Here is a 14,088-nt window from a genome sequence, read left to right as displayed (position 1 = left end):
AGATCTTTAAAAAGAATTGTTTCGATTCTACTTTACAAGGTAATTTTCTGGCTTTTAGAAGAAAATTACAAATAAGTATAACATCAAAAGAAATAGGTGCAAAAAAAACCTGTATTGTATTTCCCTGTTGACTAATGAGGTTGGAATGTTTTTGTCCATCTATGCTAGCAATAATTATTCATTTATGGCTAATTATCTACTTAAAGAAGAAATACACAAGAAATGATGAAATTATATAATTGTTTAAGGCATTTATCAAAATGCCTACAGTTGCTACTTCAAATCAAGAAGAGTTATAATAAATGCCTAGTCAAGGAAAAAAAGAGCGAGAAATGTCCAATATAAGCTTTAAGCAGATTTGATGGGGATGTTATGGCTTTAAGTTGTATTTCTCTATAAAAATTCCAATGATTACTTTTAAGAGGAAAGGAGTAAATGAACATAAGTATCTGTTAAGTCAGCAAAGCAGAAAATGTTATACTCAACACTACAATAGTAATAATGCAATGCTCAAAAACATGAAGAGCAAGCTACCTCTCACTTTATACTTGAATGATGTCCCTGCTAAATGACTTTGATGAGCAATAAGGGGTTCTTATTTGGTTTATATATAGATATAAATGGGCAAATGTATGGATGGGTTTCAGAGGTTAGTGGCCAAAAGCCTTTTTTGGAATCACATAACTCATACCACAAACACTGATCCTCACATCTTTTCACTTGTGCTTTAATACCTTAAATATATCTAAATTCTATGTAGTCTGCACCTTTTGCCATTCAATAATATTAAATAAGTTAAATTTTATTCAGTCCTCAATAAGAAGTTTAAAAACTTTTTAAAACTCAGAGAGAAAGCCCTTATTCCATAAACACTAAAAGTCTAATTTTTATTTTAAAAATCAATTATGTATTTTTTAAAGTGTATTGATAACATTATTAACAATTACTATCAATGGATAATACAAATTGCCATTTTCTTATTTCCAGTCACCTACTTCTTCACTCAAATTACTGAAAACATAGTTCAGTATTTTTCATGAAGAAATACAGATATTACAAACCATGCACCTAGTAAGAAAAAGATTCCAGATTAATAGTCAAGAACTTAAAAACCACTGTCGGTCCTCAACATTCCTAAAGATCTCTGGATCATTCTAACTCCCCAAATTTGCAAAAGATACTATAGCATATACCTTACTCCACAAAATCCACTAAAATATGACTGAAATTTTCAGGTGACCCTTTTAAGACCCTTGATGGTTCTATAAATAATGGACTAAAGTAATTTACGATGCCATTAAAATAAATCCTGGCATGCAAATAAACTCTAAAGTCCATTAACTTACATCATTACAGAAGCTACATTAACCTTACCTGTCTGTACAAAACCAGAGTAGTGCTTCCACGGGCTGATGATGGCCACCACATAGCACATAGGCCATCATGATAAAGAGAAGGACGGCAGCGGATATTGTACAGCAGGGAGAAGTCAGATTACACTAGCAGTAATCCAGACGTGGGTATATTTATAAACTGGTTGAATACAAGGTTGCTGGGTAACCAGCTATACCCACTCATTAGCTAAGCAACTCGTAGGCCACTGCGTGCTTTAGCAAGATCACAAATTTCTATATCACTCTTTGGGGTCACCAGAACAATTTAAATCTTAAATGTTAACACATTTGGAAATGCCAGGTGCTTTGGCATATGTATGTATAATTAACCTTATGAAATAACTTGAAAAAATACCTAATAAAATAACTGCTCATAAAAAGATGCAATAGTATGGAAATGCAAAAGACCCCGAATAGCCAAAGCAATCTTGAGAAGGAAAAATGGAGTTGGTGGAATCAGGCTTCCTGACTTCAAACTATACTACAAGGCCATAGTGATCAAGACAGTATGGTACTGGCACAAAAACAGAAAGGAAGATCAATGGAACAGAATAGAGAACTCAGAAGTAAGCCCAAACACATATGGGCACCTTATCTTTGACAAAGGAGGCACGAGTATACAATGGAAAAAAGACAGCCTCTTCAATAAGTGGTGCTGGGAAAATTGGACAGCTACAGGTAAAAGAATGAAATTAGAACACTTTCTAACACCATACACAAAAATAAACTCCAAATGGATTAAAGACCTACATGTAAGGCCAGACACTATCAAACTCCTGGAGGAAAACATAGGCAGAACACTCTATGACATCCATCAAAGCAAGATCCTTTTTGACCCACCTCCTAGAATCATGGAAATAAAATCAAGAATAAACAAATGGGATCTCATGAAACTTAAAAGCTTTTGCACAGCAAAAGAAACCATAAACAAGACTAGAAGGCAACCCTCAGAATGGGAAAAAATAGTTGCCTACGAAACAATGGACAAAGGATTAACCTCCAAAATATACAAGCAGCTCATACAGCTTAATACCAAAAAAGCAAATAACCCAATCCACAAATGGGCGGAAGACCTAAACAGACATTTCTCCAAAGAAGACATACAGATGGCCAACAAACACATGAAAAGATGCTCAACATCACTCATCATCAGAGAAATGCAAGTCAAAGCCACAATGAGGTATCACCTCACACCAGTCAGAATGGCCATCATCACAAAATCTGGAAACAACAAATGTTGGAGAGGGTGTGGAGAAAAGGGAACTCTCCTGCACTGTTGGTGGGAATGTAAGTTGGTACAGCCACTATGGAAAACAGTTTGGAGGTTCCTTCAAAAACTACAAATAGAACTACCATATGATCCAGTAATCCCACTCCTGGGCATATACCCAAAGAAAACCATAATCCCAAAAGAAACATGTACCAGAATGTTTATTGCAGCACTATTTACAAAAGCCAGGACATGGAAGCAACCGAAATGCCCATCAACAAATGAATGGATAAAGAAGATGTGGCATATATATACAATGGAATATTACTCAGCTATAAAAAGGGATGAGATGGAGCTATATGTAATGAGGTGGATAGACCTAGAGTCTGTCATACAGAGTGAAGTAAGTCAGAAGGAGAAGACAAATATTGTGTGCTAACTCACATATATGGAATCTAAAAATGGTACTGATGAACTCAGTGACAAGACAAGAACAAGGACGCAGATGCAGAGAACGGACTGGAGAACTCGAGGTTTGGGGGGGCGAAGGGGAAGCTGAGATGAAGTGAGAGAGTAGCACAGACATATATATACTACCAACTGTAAAATAGATAGCCAGTGGGAAGTTGCTGTATAACAAAGGGAGTTCAACTCGAGGATGGATGATGCCTTAGAGGACTGGGACGGGGAGGGTGGGGGAGAGTCGAGGGAGGGAGGGAAAACGGGGGGAAAAAAAAGATGCAATAAAAGGTTGTCCTTTCACAAGGAAATTAGGCTCTAAGTAATTACTTGCACCTCACACTTTACATTTCCACAATAAACAAATAAATAAGTAAATAAACAAATGTGTCTTACTGTTCAACATCTTCCTGCCTTTTCCTATGGTGATGGCCTGCATGAAACAAAACCCTCTCACCTCCCTCAAGTGTATGAAACCTTCTCTATTTCCCTCACAGTCCTTTCTCAGTGAATCCATGATCCATAGTACATACTTCTGTTAGAATACTCAGAACACTGTATTATAACTGAATATTAATATATGCCTCCCAACTACACCTTGGCAAGGATCATACCTTTCTAAGGCTGTTTTGAAGTATGATCTCTTTACCCAAGCCATACTATAAGTCTGATAACAATTTCCTTTTAATATAGTCCCAGGTAAAAGCATCTCATACCTAAATGTGTTTGTCTCTTAGCTGTTTCTAGTAAAGTTCTTTCTTACCACTTGGCTTTGATGGGAGGTGATTTCTCACCTCTGGGTTTTACCATACCAAACCATAACCACATTTAGTCAAACATTTAGATCTTTGCTAATTTCCAGTTAGCCCCTATCCATATGTTCCCCTTTCACAAACCTCCTGGATTAGCTCAGTAAGGAATGGCTGCTGGCAGCTGTATGCCGTTCAATTTTGCTACCACTAAAGCATGTGAGTATTTCATTGTTTAGGCGTTGTAGAGACTCTTAGCAAACATTTACTCTGGGTTCTTGGATTAGAAGAACATTTGTGGTAGGCAAAAGGTAAATAATAAACCACAATGCTACTCAACCAGTGACCTAAAAGCCTTTTGACATCTGACTCTATTGCTTACTAAATCATTGCACATATAAACAAAGATTCAACCCTTTGTTTCTACTACCAATTATATTTCTAAAACATAGTTCTTCAGTTATTTGGTTTATTTAAAATAAGCTAAAGTAAGGCACAATAGTTCAGTGGCTTGCAAACTAACAAAAAGTATCAGAATATGAATTCATCTATTACTGACTGACTACATACAGCTGGATGTGTCATAATATAAGCTGTCAGATCTCTGGTTTCCTCCAATATAAGTCTATTATACAAATTTCAACTATAATGGAGCAATACCCATGCATCTTCAGTTCTGTGTGTCAGAGACAAAAAACAAAATTCAATATATTCAATACCTAGTACTGCCAAGCACTATGTTGGGCACACGGGAGAAGACAAATAAGAGCCATCACTGTTCTTTAGGGGTTTAAGATCTAGTGGGAGAAACCGATATAAATAAGCAATAAGCAATGAACAATTCGCTCTTGAAGATACGACTGAAGACAGCTCATCAGGCCCTTCCAGATAAGTTGTATGGCTGATATATTGTGTGTAACAAACACATGTTGAACAAATGAACTAATGAAACAATCAAACTGTAATAATTGCTCTAATAAGGATAAAACAGTAAAAAGGGGGGGAGGGGAGGGTGATTAATTTCAACTTACTGGGTCTCAGAGAACCTCTTGAAGAGGAAGGCTTGAGTAAGGCCTTAAAGAATGAGTTCCATTTGGGCAGAGCCCAACGATATCTCCCCGGTCTTGCTTTCCCCTGGGGTCCATTCACTCTGATAGTGGCTGTCACCATCTTACTGGCACCAAGAGGTGTGTTGCTTCCCTTATCAAATTTCAAAAGGCACTTGGTAAACATTTGTTCAATGAAAGACCCAACTAGTGGAAGTAGAGGAAAACAACAAAACCTTCCTTTAATTCTTTTCAGTTACAGCTGATGACATTTTCAGAAAGACTCAAAATGCCAAGATTAAGAAATCTAAGCAGAGAATATCATTAATTATTTAATTAATTCAATAAAAAGTCTGACTTACACAGTCAACTTTCTAAATCTATCTTCATATAGTTAGGTGGTTTGCCCAAGGAGTTGTATCAGGTCATTCTAATTCCCAAAATAGCTACATTCTAACCCCAAAGATTCTCTGCAACTTCCCAAATTTCTTACTTTCTACTTCCTAAGGCTGCTTTGATGTTAAGGGACCACTTGGTGATGCACCATGCAAGAGCTAATTGGAATATTTTGACAAGGCTTAGGGCACACTCCTACTAGATTCTTGTTCTTATCTAAGCTACCTGGCAAGGCTAAGGTGCACAGAGTCAATGACTCTCCCTGACATTCCCTTAACCAAGTTCAGCAATGGCCTTTCATCCCATTATAGCTCCAAAAGAATGATAGCACTCCATCAAAAAAAGTAACCAAACAACTGAACAATTCATACCTTCATTCATGACTTAAAGACAGTATTACATTTCACACTATCACAGGCAGCATCACACTTAGAGATTCTTTTCCTACTACCTCAAACTTATTGGTCCTTAAAAAGTCAGGAAAGGAAAATGTTTTCCCAATTGTGAAATTCACCAAGGGAACTACACCCTCTTATCCAACTTTATATTGTCAAAATTTTTAGTCCTTTAAAATAATAAAGTGAAACCCTCATAATGTTTTCCAGGAAAAACAGTAGGGAAGTATTTTAAGCACTATAATAAATTAAATGTGAGAAAAATAGTTTGGCACTTGGCAATATGTTCATATCTCTGGGGAAATGTTAAATCCAGGAACTTGATAAGTGGATTTTACTACGTCACATTTTACACTTTCTAACTTTTACAAGATAAGTTTTCTTTTTACCTTCCTGCCGCTATCAGTATTTTTTTTCTCACATTCTCTATCCCTATAGTCTTCTCACTTCGATTACTTCTCTTGCCTTCTTTCTTCTATTTCCTTCTAATTAATTTCAGCCATAAGAAAGAAAGAGTATTTCCATACTGACTATGTGTAGGAATTCTTACATCGAATCCAAAACAAAAGATATGTTAAGAAAGAAGTTCCCAACACATATATTTTCATGTTATTAAAAAAGAGGTCAGGGACTTCTCTGGTGGCCCAGTGGTTAAGAATCCCCATGCCAAAGCAGGGGACACAGGTTTGATCCCTGGTCCAGGAAGATCCCACATGCCACAGAGAACTAAGCCCATGTGCCACAACTACTGAGCCTGCGCTCTAGAGCACGTGAGCCCCAACTATTGAGCCCATGTGTCACAACTATTGAGGCCGTGTGCCACAACTACTGAAGCCTGCACACCTAGAGCCCATGCTCTAGGTGCACAGAGAAGCCACCAGAGTGAGTAGCCCCCACTCACGGCAACTAGAGAAAGCCCACCTGTAGCAACAAAGACCCAACACAGCCAATAAATAAATAAATAAATAAATAAATAAATAAATAAATAAATTTATTTTTTTAAAAAGAGGTCATATTTGGGAAATATTTGGTTGAATAAAAGTAAAGAAGTCTCTCTTCTCCCCTCCATTCTTATTCGTTTAATTATAGGACTACTCAGAACCCTCACAATATGCCAAAAGAGATACTGTGTACATGTCTTTTAAATTTATTTAACCATAGAATTTTTTCATGTTCAGTGAATCCAGTGGAATGTACTTTAAGAACAGTTTTCCTAACAGTATGGAGGTTCCTTGAAAAACTAAAAACGGAACTACCATATGACCCAGCAATCCCACTACTGGGCATATACCCTGAGAAAACCATAATCCCAAAAGAAGCATGTCCCATAATGTTCATTGCAGCACTATTTACAATAGCCAGGACATGGAAGCAACCTAAATGCCCATCAACAGATGAATGGATAAAGAAGATGTGGCACATATATATACAGCGGAATATTACTCAGCCATAAAAAGGAATGAAATTGAGTTATATGTAGTGAGGTGGATGGACCTAAAGACTGTCATACAGAGCAAAGTAAGCCAGAAAGAGAAAAACAAATACCGTATGCTTACTCACTGATGAACCCAGTGACAGGGCAAGAATAAAGATGCAGATGTAGAGAATGGACTTGAGGACATGGGGTGGGGGGTGGGGGGCAAAGGGGAAGCTGGGACGAAGTGAGAGAGTAGCATTGACATATATACACTACCAAATGTAAAACAGAAAGCTAGTGGGAAGCTGCTGCACAACACAGGGAAGTCAACTTGATGATGGGTGATGACTTAGAGGGCTGGGATAGGGAAGGTGGGAAGGAGTCACGGGAGGGAGGGGATGTGGAGATATATGTATAAATACAGCTGATTCACTTTGTTGTACAGCAAAAACTGGCACAACAGTGTAAATCAATTATATTCCAATAAAGAGCTTAAAAAATTAAAAAAACAAAAAAAAGCTTTAAAAAAATGGATTTCCTAAATTAAAAAAAAATTAAGGAAAAAATTTAATACAGGTATAATACATTCAAAAGGTGTGTATATTAAAGTTTCAGGAAAAAAAAGAGGACTTTATGCCACAAGGCAAAAAGGGGTTGGGGGGGAGGTAGCTCGCATTTTATTAAGAATCCAACTGTGAAAACTAATCTAACTAGGAGTGAATATGTAGGAAATGTGTTAATCTTCCAAAACTATTTAAGAGGAAATCAAGCTATGAACAATAATATGACAACATGGAAGTAATAAATGAAATAGGAATGGAGAACTCCTTTAAAATTAGTTTACTTTAGTTACTTTTAAAAGTCACTGTAATAAAAATGAAAGGATAAGCAGTGAGAAAGTCTATACTACAGAAAATACATGGTGGTTACTAACCTAGACAACAATTTCCACACATAGTTCAATGCTTAGCTCATATCACCTCCTCTTCCTTCTCCTGCTTTTCAGTGTTCCCACAACATCCTATACGTGGTACTATTGTTATCATATTGTATTGAAATAATTTATTTTCTCATCTGACTTCCTGTCTAGACTGTAAGCTCCTTGAGAATGGGGACCATATTATACCTGAATCTAACACTTCATAAATTATTAGAGTGCTTATAGTTAGTAAATTAATTGGTTCTCTCAAATTCAGTAATTACTAAGTTACTTAGCAAACATTCATAAGGATTAACTGTATACCCAAAATGTTGGAATAAGGGAATCACTATTAAGCATTACTCATTTTTTCTCCTCATGATATAAATAGCCAGCACCTGGCACATACTAGGCCCTCAATAAGTGCATATTGAAATAATCATTCAATCAATTAACCCAAGTTTGATTAGAAGTTTAGGCCTTAGTAGAGGGGGCAGGATACATCAGGATCTAAGAACAACTCTTTAATCACTCATGAGTTTTGCATCTCAGAACTATCTCTGCCTGATCCTACCTAAAAGCTGCTGTACTCAAGCCTGGCTTCTGATGCAGCTGGCAATAGGAGAGACAGAAATTTCAGCACTAAGGCACCATTCTCATCACTGCAACCAAATGAAATTCCTACACAAGGTAAAGAAATAGGTGCTAATTGAAAAACTGAGAATTTTTAAAGCCACCCTAACAGCTCTGAAGACTGAAATCACTTTTTTTTTTTGTAGACAATCACAGTCTAACAATAAGTTAACTTCCCTTACTTAGCACCTTTGTCACCTATGTAGACACATGTCCATCATTTCCTTTTCAATATTTTTTCCAATTAACTATATTCTAGTGTAAACCCATTCTTCCCACTCCAATTTTCTCCCTGTCTTAACTACATACAAGTTATCTTTCCCAGATGGTATAATTAAATACTTAAAAAAGTAGTCAGAATTCTGTCTTCACAAAAATGCCCAGAGATACAGCACTTCTTTTAAGCTACAGCAATTACCCATCAGCCTAGAGGCCATCTAAATTTTAAAATCTTCAGGGAATAACATGACAGGAGAACACTCCAAGTATGAGTTAAAGACTCTTTTCACCATCCAGACTATGACTTCTTTGGAAGCTTATTCTCCTAGTAGAGATGTACTATTCTTTCACAATTTGCTTAGGATGGACGTATAAGTTCTCTCCAACAAGGGCTCTGGAATATGATTTTTTTAAAGACTGCATTTAACAGTAATTCAAACAGAAATGTGAATTAAAGCAGTAATTTCAGATATAGTGAAAAGTTGTAATGTCCATTCAAAGTAACAAGGGCACACAGCATTAATCTTCTAAAAAAGATTCAAATGCTATGAGTAGAGCAATTCTATTTCTTGGTAGGAACAAATTAAGATGATTTCCCTTACAGAAATTGCCATAATTACAAGTAATTATCTTGTACTCTCTAAACTTACCACTATAGCACATTCTGCAAATATCATTCCCTTCAAATACTTTATTTGGAAATACAGGAGAGATTGTTGCTTTGTGAATTGTGCTACAGACCTCAAACTGATCCTTTAACAGTTCTACGTAATATGTGTAGTAAAGAGATGACATTCTGAAGTTGGAAAGGCTTGAAATTCCAAATTTATGATATTCCTATCATTAGGTAACTAATACTACCCAAAGGATTACAAATAAAATGAGAATGGCAAACATTCAAAGATAAACTTGAGTCAAATATGGACTTATGCGTGAAACAATGAGGAGAATCATTCTGATGTGCATACGGCAATCACGAAAAACATGTAAACAGCTGCTGTAGTATTTATAAAAACCCTTGCAGAGCCAAATAAAATCCCATCATTTACAACCTACTCAGCTTTTCATTTCTCTTTAGTAAGAAATTGTGAGAAAAACCAGTTACTCACCGAGCATTAAGAGGAGAGTAAGCATGTGAAAACCTAATTCACCATCTTTGGGGCCGATTACTGTCTGGATTTCAGCTGACGCTTGAAGTCTATTCTCCAACCAAACTGGGATTCCTTACCTTGTTGTAAAAACATGCTCAGAGCTTGGCTTTCTCTCCATTATTCTTGCTGCCTGGATGGTCTCCTCGTCTCCATCCGGTAAGCCCACCAAGTCTAACTGAAACGCCACCCCACCATGCAAACTCTCTTGGTAGACTAATTCTTACCCCTTCCCCTTCTTCCACCAATTCAGCTGTGCCCTCTCCTTTAAGTCACTCTCTCTGGTGATACTTAACATATGCCACCTCACATTTTAGGCAGTGTACACTTGTCTTATCCTCCCTTCTAGAGGAAATGTATTTTATTCATATTTGCATCTCCAGTAGTTTTAATAAATGTTTACTAATTTGATCATTTAAAAGAAATTTGATTTTTAATATTATTATTGAAATAGCCTCTAAAAGGGCTACAGAGTCCATTAAGAAATCATATATATTTTTAATATGTAAATTTCTCATTCTTTTTTTTTTAATTTATTTATTTTTGGCTGCTTTGGTACTGCTGCTGCACATGGGCTTTCTCTAGTTGTGGCGAGTAGAGGCTACTTTGTTGTGGTGTGAGGGTTTCTCATTGCTGTGGCTTCTCTTGCTGCAGAGCACAGGCTCTAGGCACATGGGTTTCAGTAGTTGTGGCACACAGGCTCAGTAGTTGTGGCTCACAGGCTCTCAAGCACAGGCTCAGTAGTTGTGGCACACAGGCTTAGTTGCTCTGCAGCATGTGGGATCTTCCCAGACCAGGGATCAAACCCATGTCTCCTGCATTGGCAGGCAGATTCTTAACCACTGTGTCACCAGGGAAGCCCCATGAAATCACATATTTTGTAAACTTTGAACAAATATCTGGTTCTATTTAATCAAAAATTGTACATTTTTATATTAGTGTTAAAATACATCCATGGTGATATCATAACCTCTGTGCCTATCTTCCCTAGTTTATTTGGTCAGTATAAGTGTTAATTATATTTGCATATGTAATTACACATAATCAATAACCTATAATTTAAGCTCCTTCCTTTAGTTGATACTTCTTAAAGTTAGAATTTTTAATTTAAATTTTAAAGAAAAAAAGAAATCTACTCATTTTCTCCACATTTTTATCCTATTTTAATCAACTTCTAAAGGTCAGCAGTATATTCTATAGACTTATAATAATTTAAAAATTAGCTTTAGGGATTTTACATTCTCATTCATTCTTAATCCGGAATGATGGAGTACAACAATATATTATGAATTCACTTTTAAAAATTAAGTCAGAGAGTTCTGTTCAAATTAATACCGATAATTTACCCACAGTTAGTTATACTAGAAACAACGGTTCCATATAATAGCCCAGTTCTTCTAAATTGTTTGTTTCATGATCACTATAAATGGGATAGCATTTATATTGTTCATTAAAATTTCTTAAGAACCATAGCTATCATCACATATAATCAGAACAGTGACACGTACATTCTGATAGATTTATCATCAGTGAGGTCTCTTTCACATTAGTGTAAACCTACGTAAACTGCTTACTTTTCAGATAAATTATTCTCTCTTTATTGATAGTGGTCATTAATTTTTCTTCCCTTACTCCTGGTCCTTCTGTGTCACCTACTCTCACCTAGAGCTGATCTTATCTTAAAATTACAAAGTACATGCAATTTGTGGTCAATATCCTTCTCCCTATTTCCACTTTCAGCTATCTTTTTCTCCTGTCCTCACAAAAGCTACCCCTTTAATGCTACTTCCTTCCTACTCAGGGTCACCATCAAAGTGACCCCATCCTCCACCTCAAACCAGGCCTCTCAGTGACCAGGGACCTGAGGCTTCATGAATCCCTCCCTACCAGGCATATCAAGAGGTATAAGGATCCCATTTCGGAATGTCTTGCTGGATGACAGAGCAGTAAAGTTAACAGAGAGCAAACAAATGCTACTGTCATATCTGCATTTTACTACAGATTTTTAAAGCATTGGCACAAAAGAATTTTAGGAAAAGAGGTCACAGAAAAGGTGTCTGAAAACAAATAGATTTCTTCTTGTTTTCAAAATATATCATCTAAAAAACGTTTTTTTTCCCCCAAAACAAGCCCACCATAGATTCTGAATTCCTAGAGAAGAGGTAGAAGCAGTACAGCCCAGTAGATACGGCCCTCTTCTTAGAGTACCCAGGTCTACGACCAGCATCTGAATAGCTACATGATTCTGAGGGAGCCATCTTACCCTACTGGTATTCTACTTCCTAATCTGTAAAATTAAATGCTCCTTAAGGTTCCTTTCATTTCTAAAAAATGTTTCAGTCTCAGTATTATAAATGCTGACTAGCAACAGCCTAGGCTAAAACAAAAAGGATTGTTTAAAATTAATAATATTTATGTCACTAAAGAGATAATGTTTTAGTTAATTAATATGTAACTAATTAATATTTAAATAAACCCCACATTCCTTGGTCATTTCTTCTCACAGGCAATCACATATACTCCCTAAAATATACAAAAATACCCTTCACATAAACTACTAATACTAGTTCCCTCTGCAATAGTTTATTATTATGTATATATCTGAACAAGTTATTGAAAATAAATGCCAAGCCAGATACTAAAGCTAAGTCAGGAAAGGGAAAACTAGAGTGGTATCTATCAAATCATTCAAAATGTTTTCAGTCTCTGTGACCAAGCATCCTCAAATGTATCTAACTTTCAGTAATCAATAGCCTGATAAATATCTCACTTATCAAAAGGTCACTTATTAACCACCTTAAACATCTAAAACACAGCCTAAAACCAGAAAGTATTTAAAAACAAAAAACCCACAAAAAACCTCTAAGTAGTCAAAATAGAAAGTCACAGTTCATACTCTAAAGTTCATATACTCATAAGAGAAATCCTCATTCAGAGTCCACTTACTTTCATCTCAGTCACAAGGTAAGGTTCAGTTAGCTGCGTTTCTCATCCACCACAGACAGGAAACAAATACATAAAACAATTGCAAGAGGTAGGCACACGACAGCAGCATTACTTTGGGCAACATGGAGAGAAAGGTAAAAACCACACAAAGAAGTCATAAAAGTATTTTAAAAGAAACAAGAAAAGCAATCTGGGGTCATTCAGCATAGGAACAAATAATTTTACATTCCTTAAAGGCTCCTATAGTAGTGCTGCATTATGCCAAAGCAGAATAGTTCATGTTTGTGATAATAATCCTGAGTAATCAGGGGAAGCTTAGTACCTTCTGTTTAAGAAGACAGAAAATGTGTTACATATTTTAGAAAATCTCACATTAAAAAATGGCTGAAATTTAATAAGGGCTAGCAGTTAATGAATTAAGTTTGAGTTAACAAGAAATTCACAAGAACACCACACCTAAATTATTAGTGAAGTGATTTTCCATGAAAATCATGGTAACTACAAAATATTAAAATTCATAATTAAGCTCTCAAACACATTTTTAGTCTTAATTTCAATATTTATGACCACCATTCCCAACCCCCCAAATACTAATTGAACCAAAGTAAATTTCTAGTTTTGTAGGTAAAAGATGGTGAAATATCAGCAGTTTCACATGGTTCAACATAATATATATACCAAAATTATTATCAATAAAGTGGTTTGCATTTATCTTTTATTTCTCCAGACCACCCTCGGTTGGAAAAAAACTAATTATTAAGTAATAAAGACCTGAAGTCCACTAAAATGATCATAGGTCCACCATTACTCACTATGACATTTTCTTTCTACTCCCCCAAAACATAATAATCTTATTTATTTACGCCTGAGAATCTCAACTCTACAAACACACTTCCAAAAATACCTGACAGATCTGGGTTTAAGCATTTCAGCTTTTCACAGATAACCACAATTTAACATAATCCTGAAAATGAGTGTGTACATTTCTGTTATACTCCTTTATAAATATTTAAAATATAAAATATGCTTAACAATTAACTGTCAGAGTAATGAGGTAATGAATCAGATAAATATAATGGACATTCAAGGTTTTTAGTTATATAAAACAAGTAGGCCTTCAGTCTGTTTTCAGATTCAAATATTGTATTTTGTTTTTC

At 35.8% G+C, this 14,088-nt stretch overlaps 1 protein-coding gene across 10 annotated transcripts in view; it reads right to left on the bottom strand.

The window, feature by feature from the left end:
* TTC28 (tetratricopeptide repeat domain 28) overlaps positions 1-14,088 on the bottom strand; it is a 586,106-nt gene that overhangs the window by 386,860 nt on the left and 185,158 nt on the right. The window lies entirely within an intron of this gene.

The sequence above is a fragment of the Hippopotamus amphibius genome, chromosome 8 (assembly GCF_030028045.1).
Source record: "Hippopotamus amphibius kiboko isolate mHipAmp2 chromosome 8, mHipAmp2.hap2, whole genome shotgun sequence".
Classification (NCBI taxonomy): domain Eukaryota; kingdom Metazoa; phylum Chordata; class Mammalia; order Artiodactyla; family Hippopotamidae; genus Hippopotamus; species Hippopotamus amphibius.
This window is presented reverse-complemented; position numbering and strand designations above follow the sequence as displayed.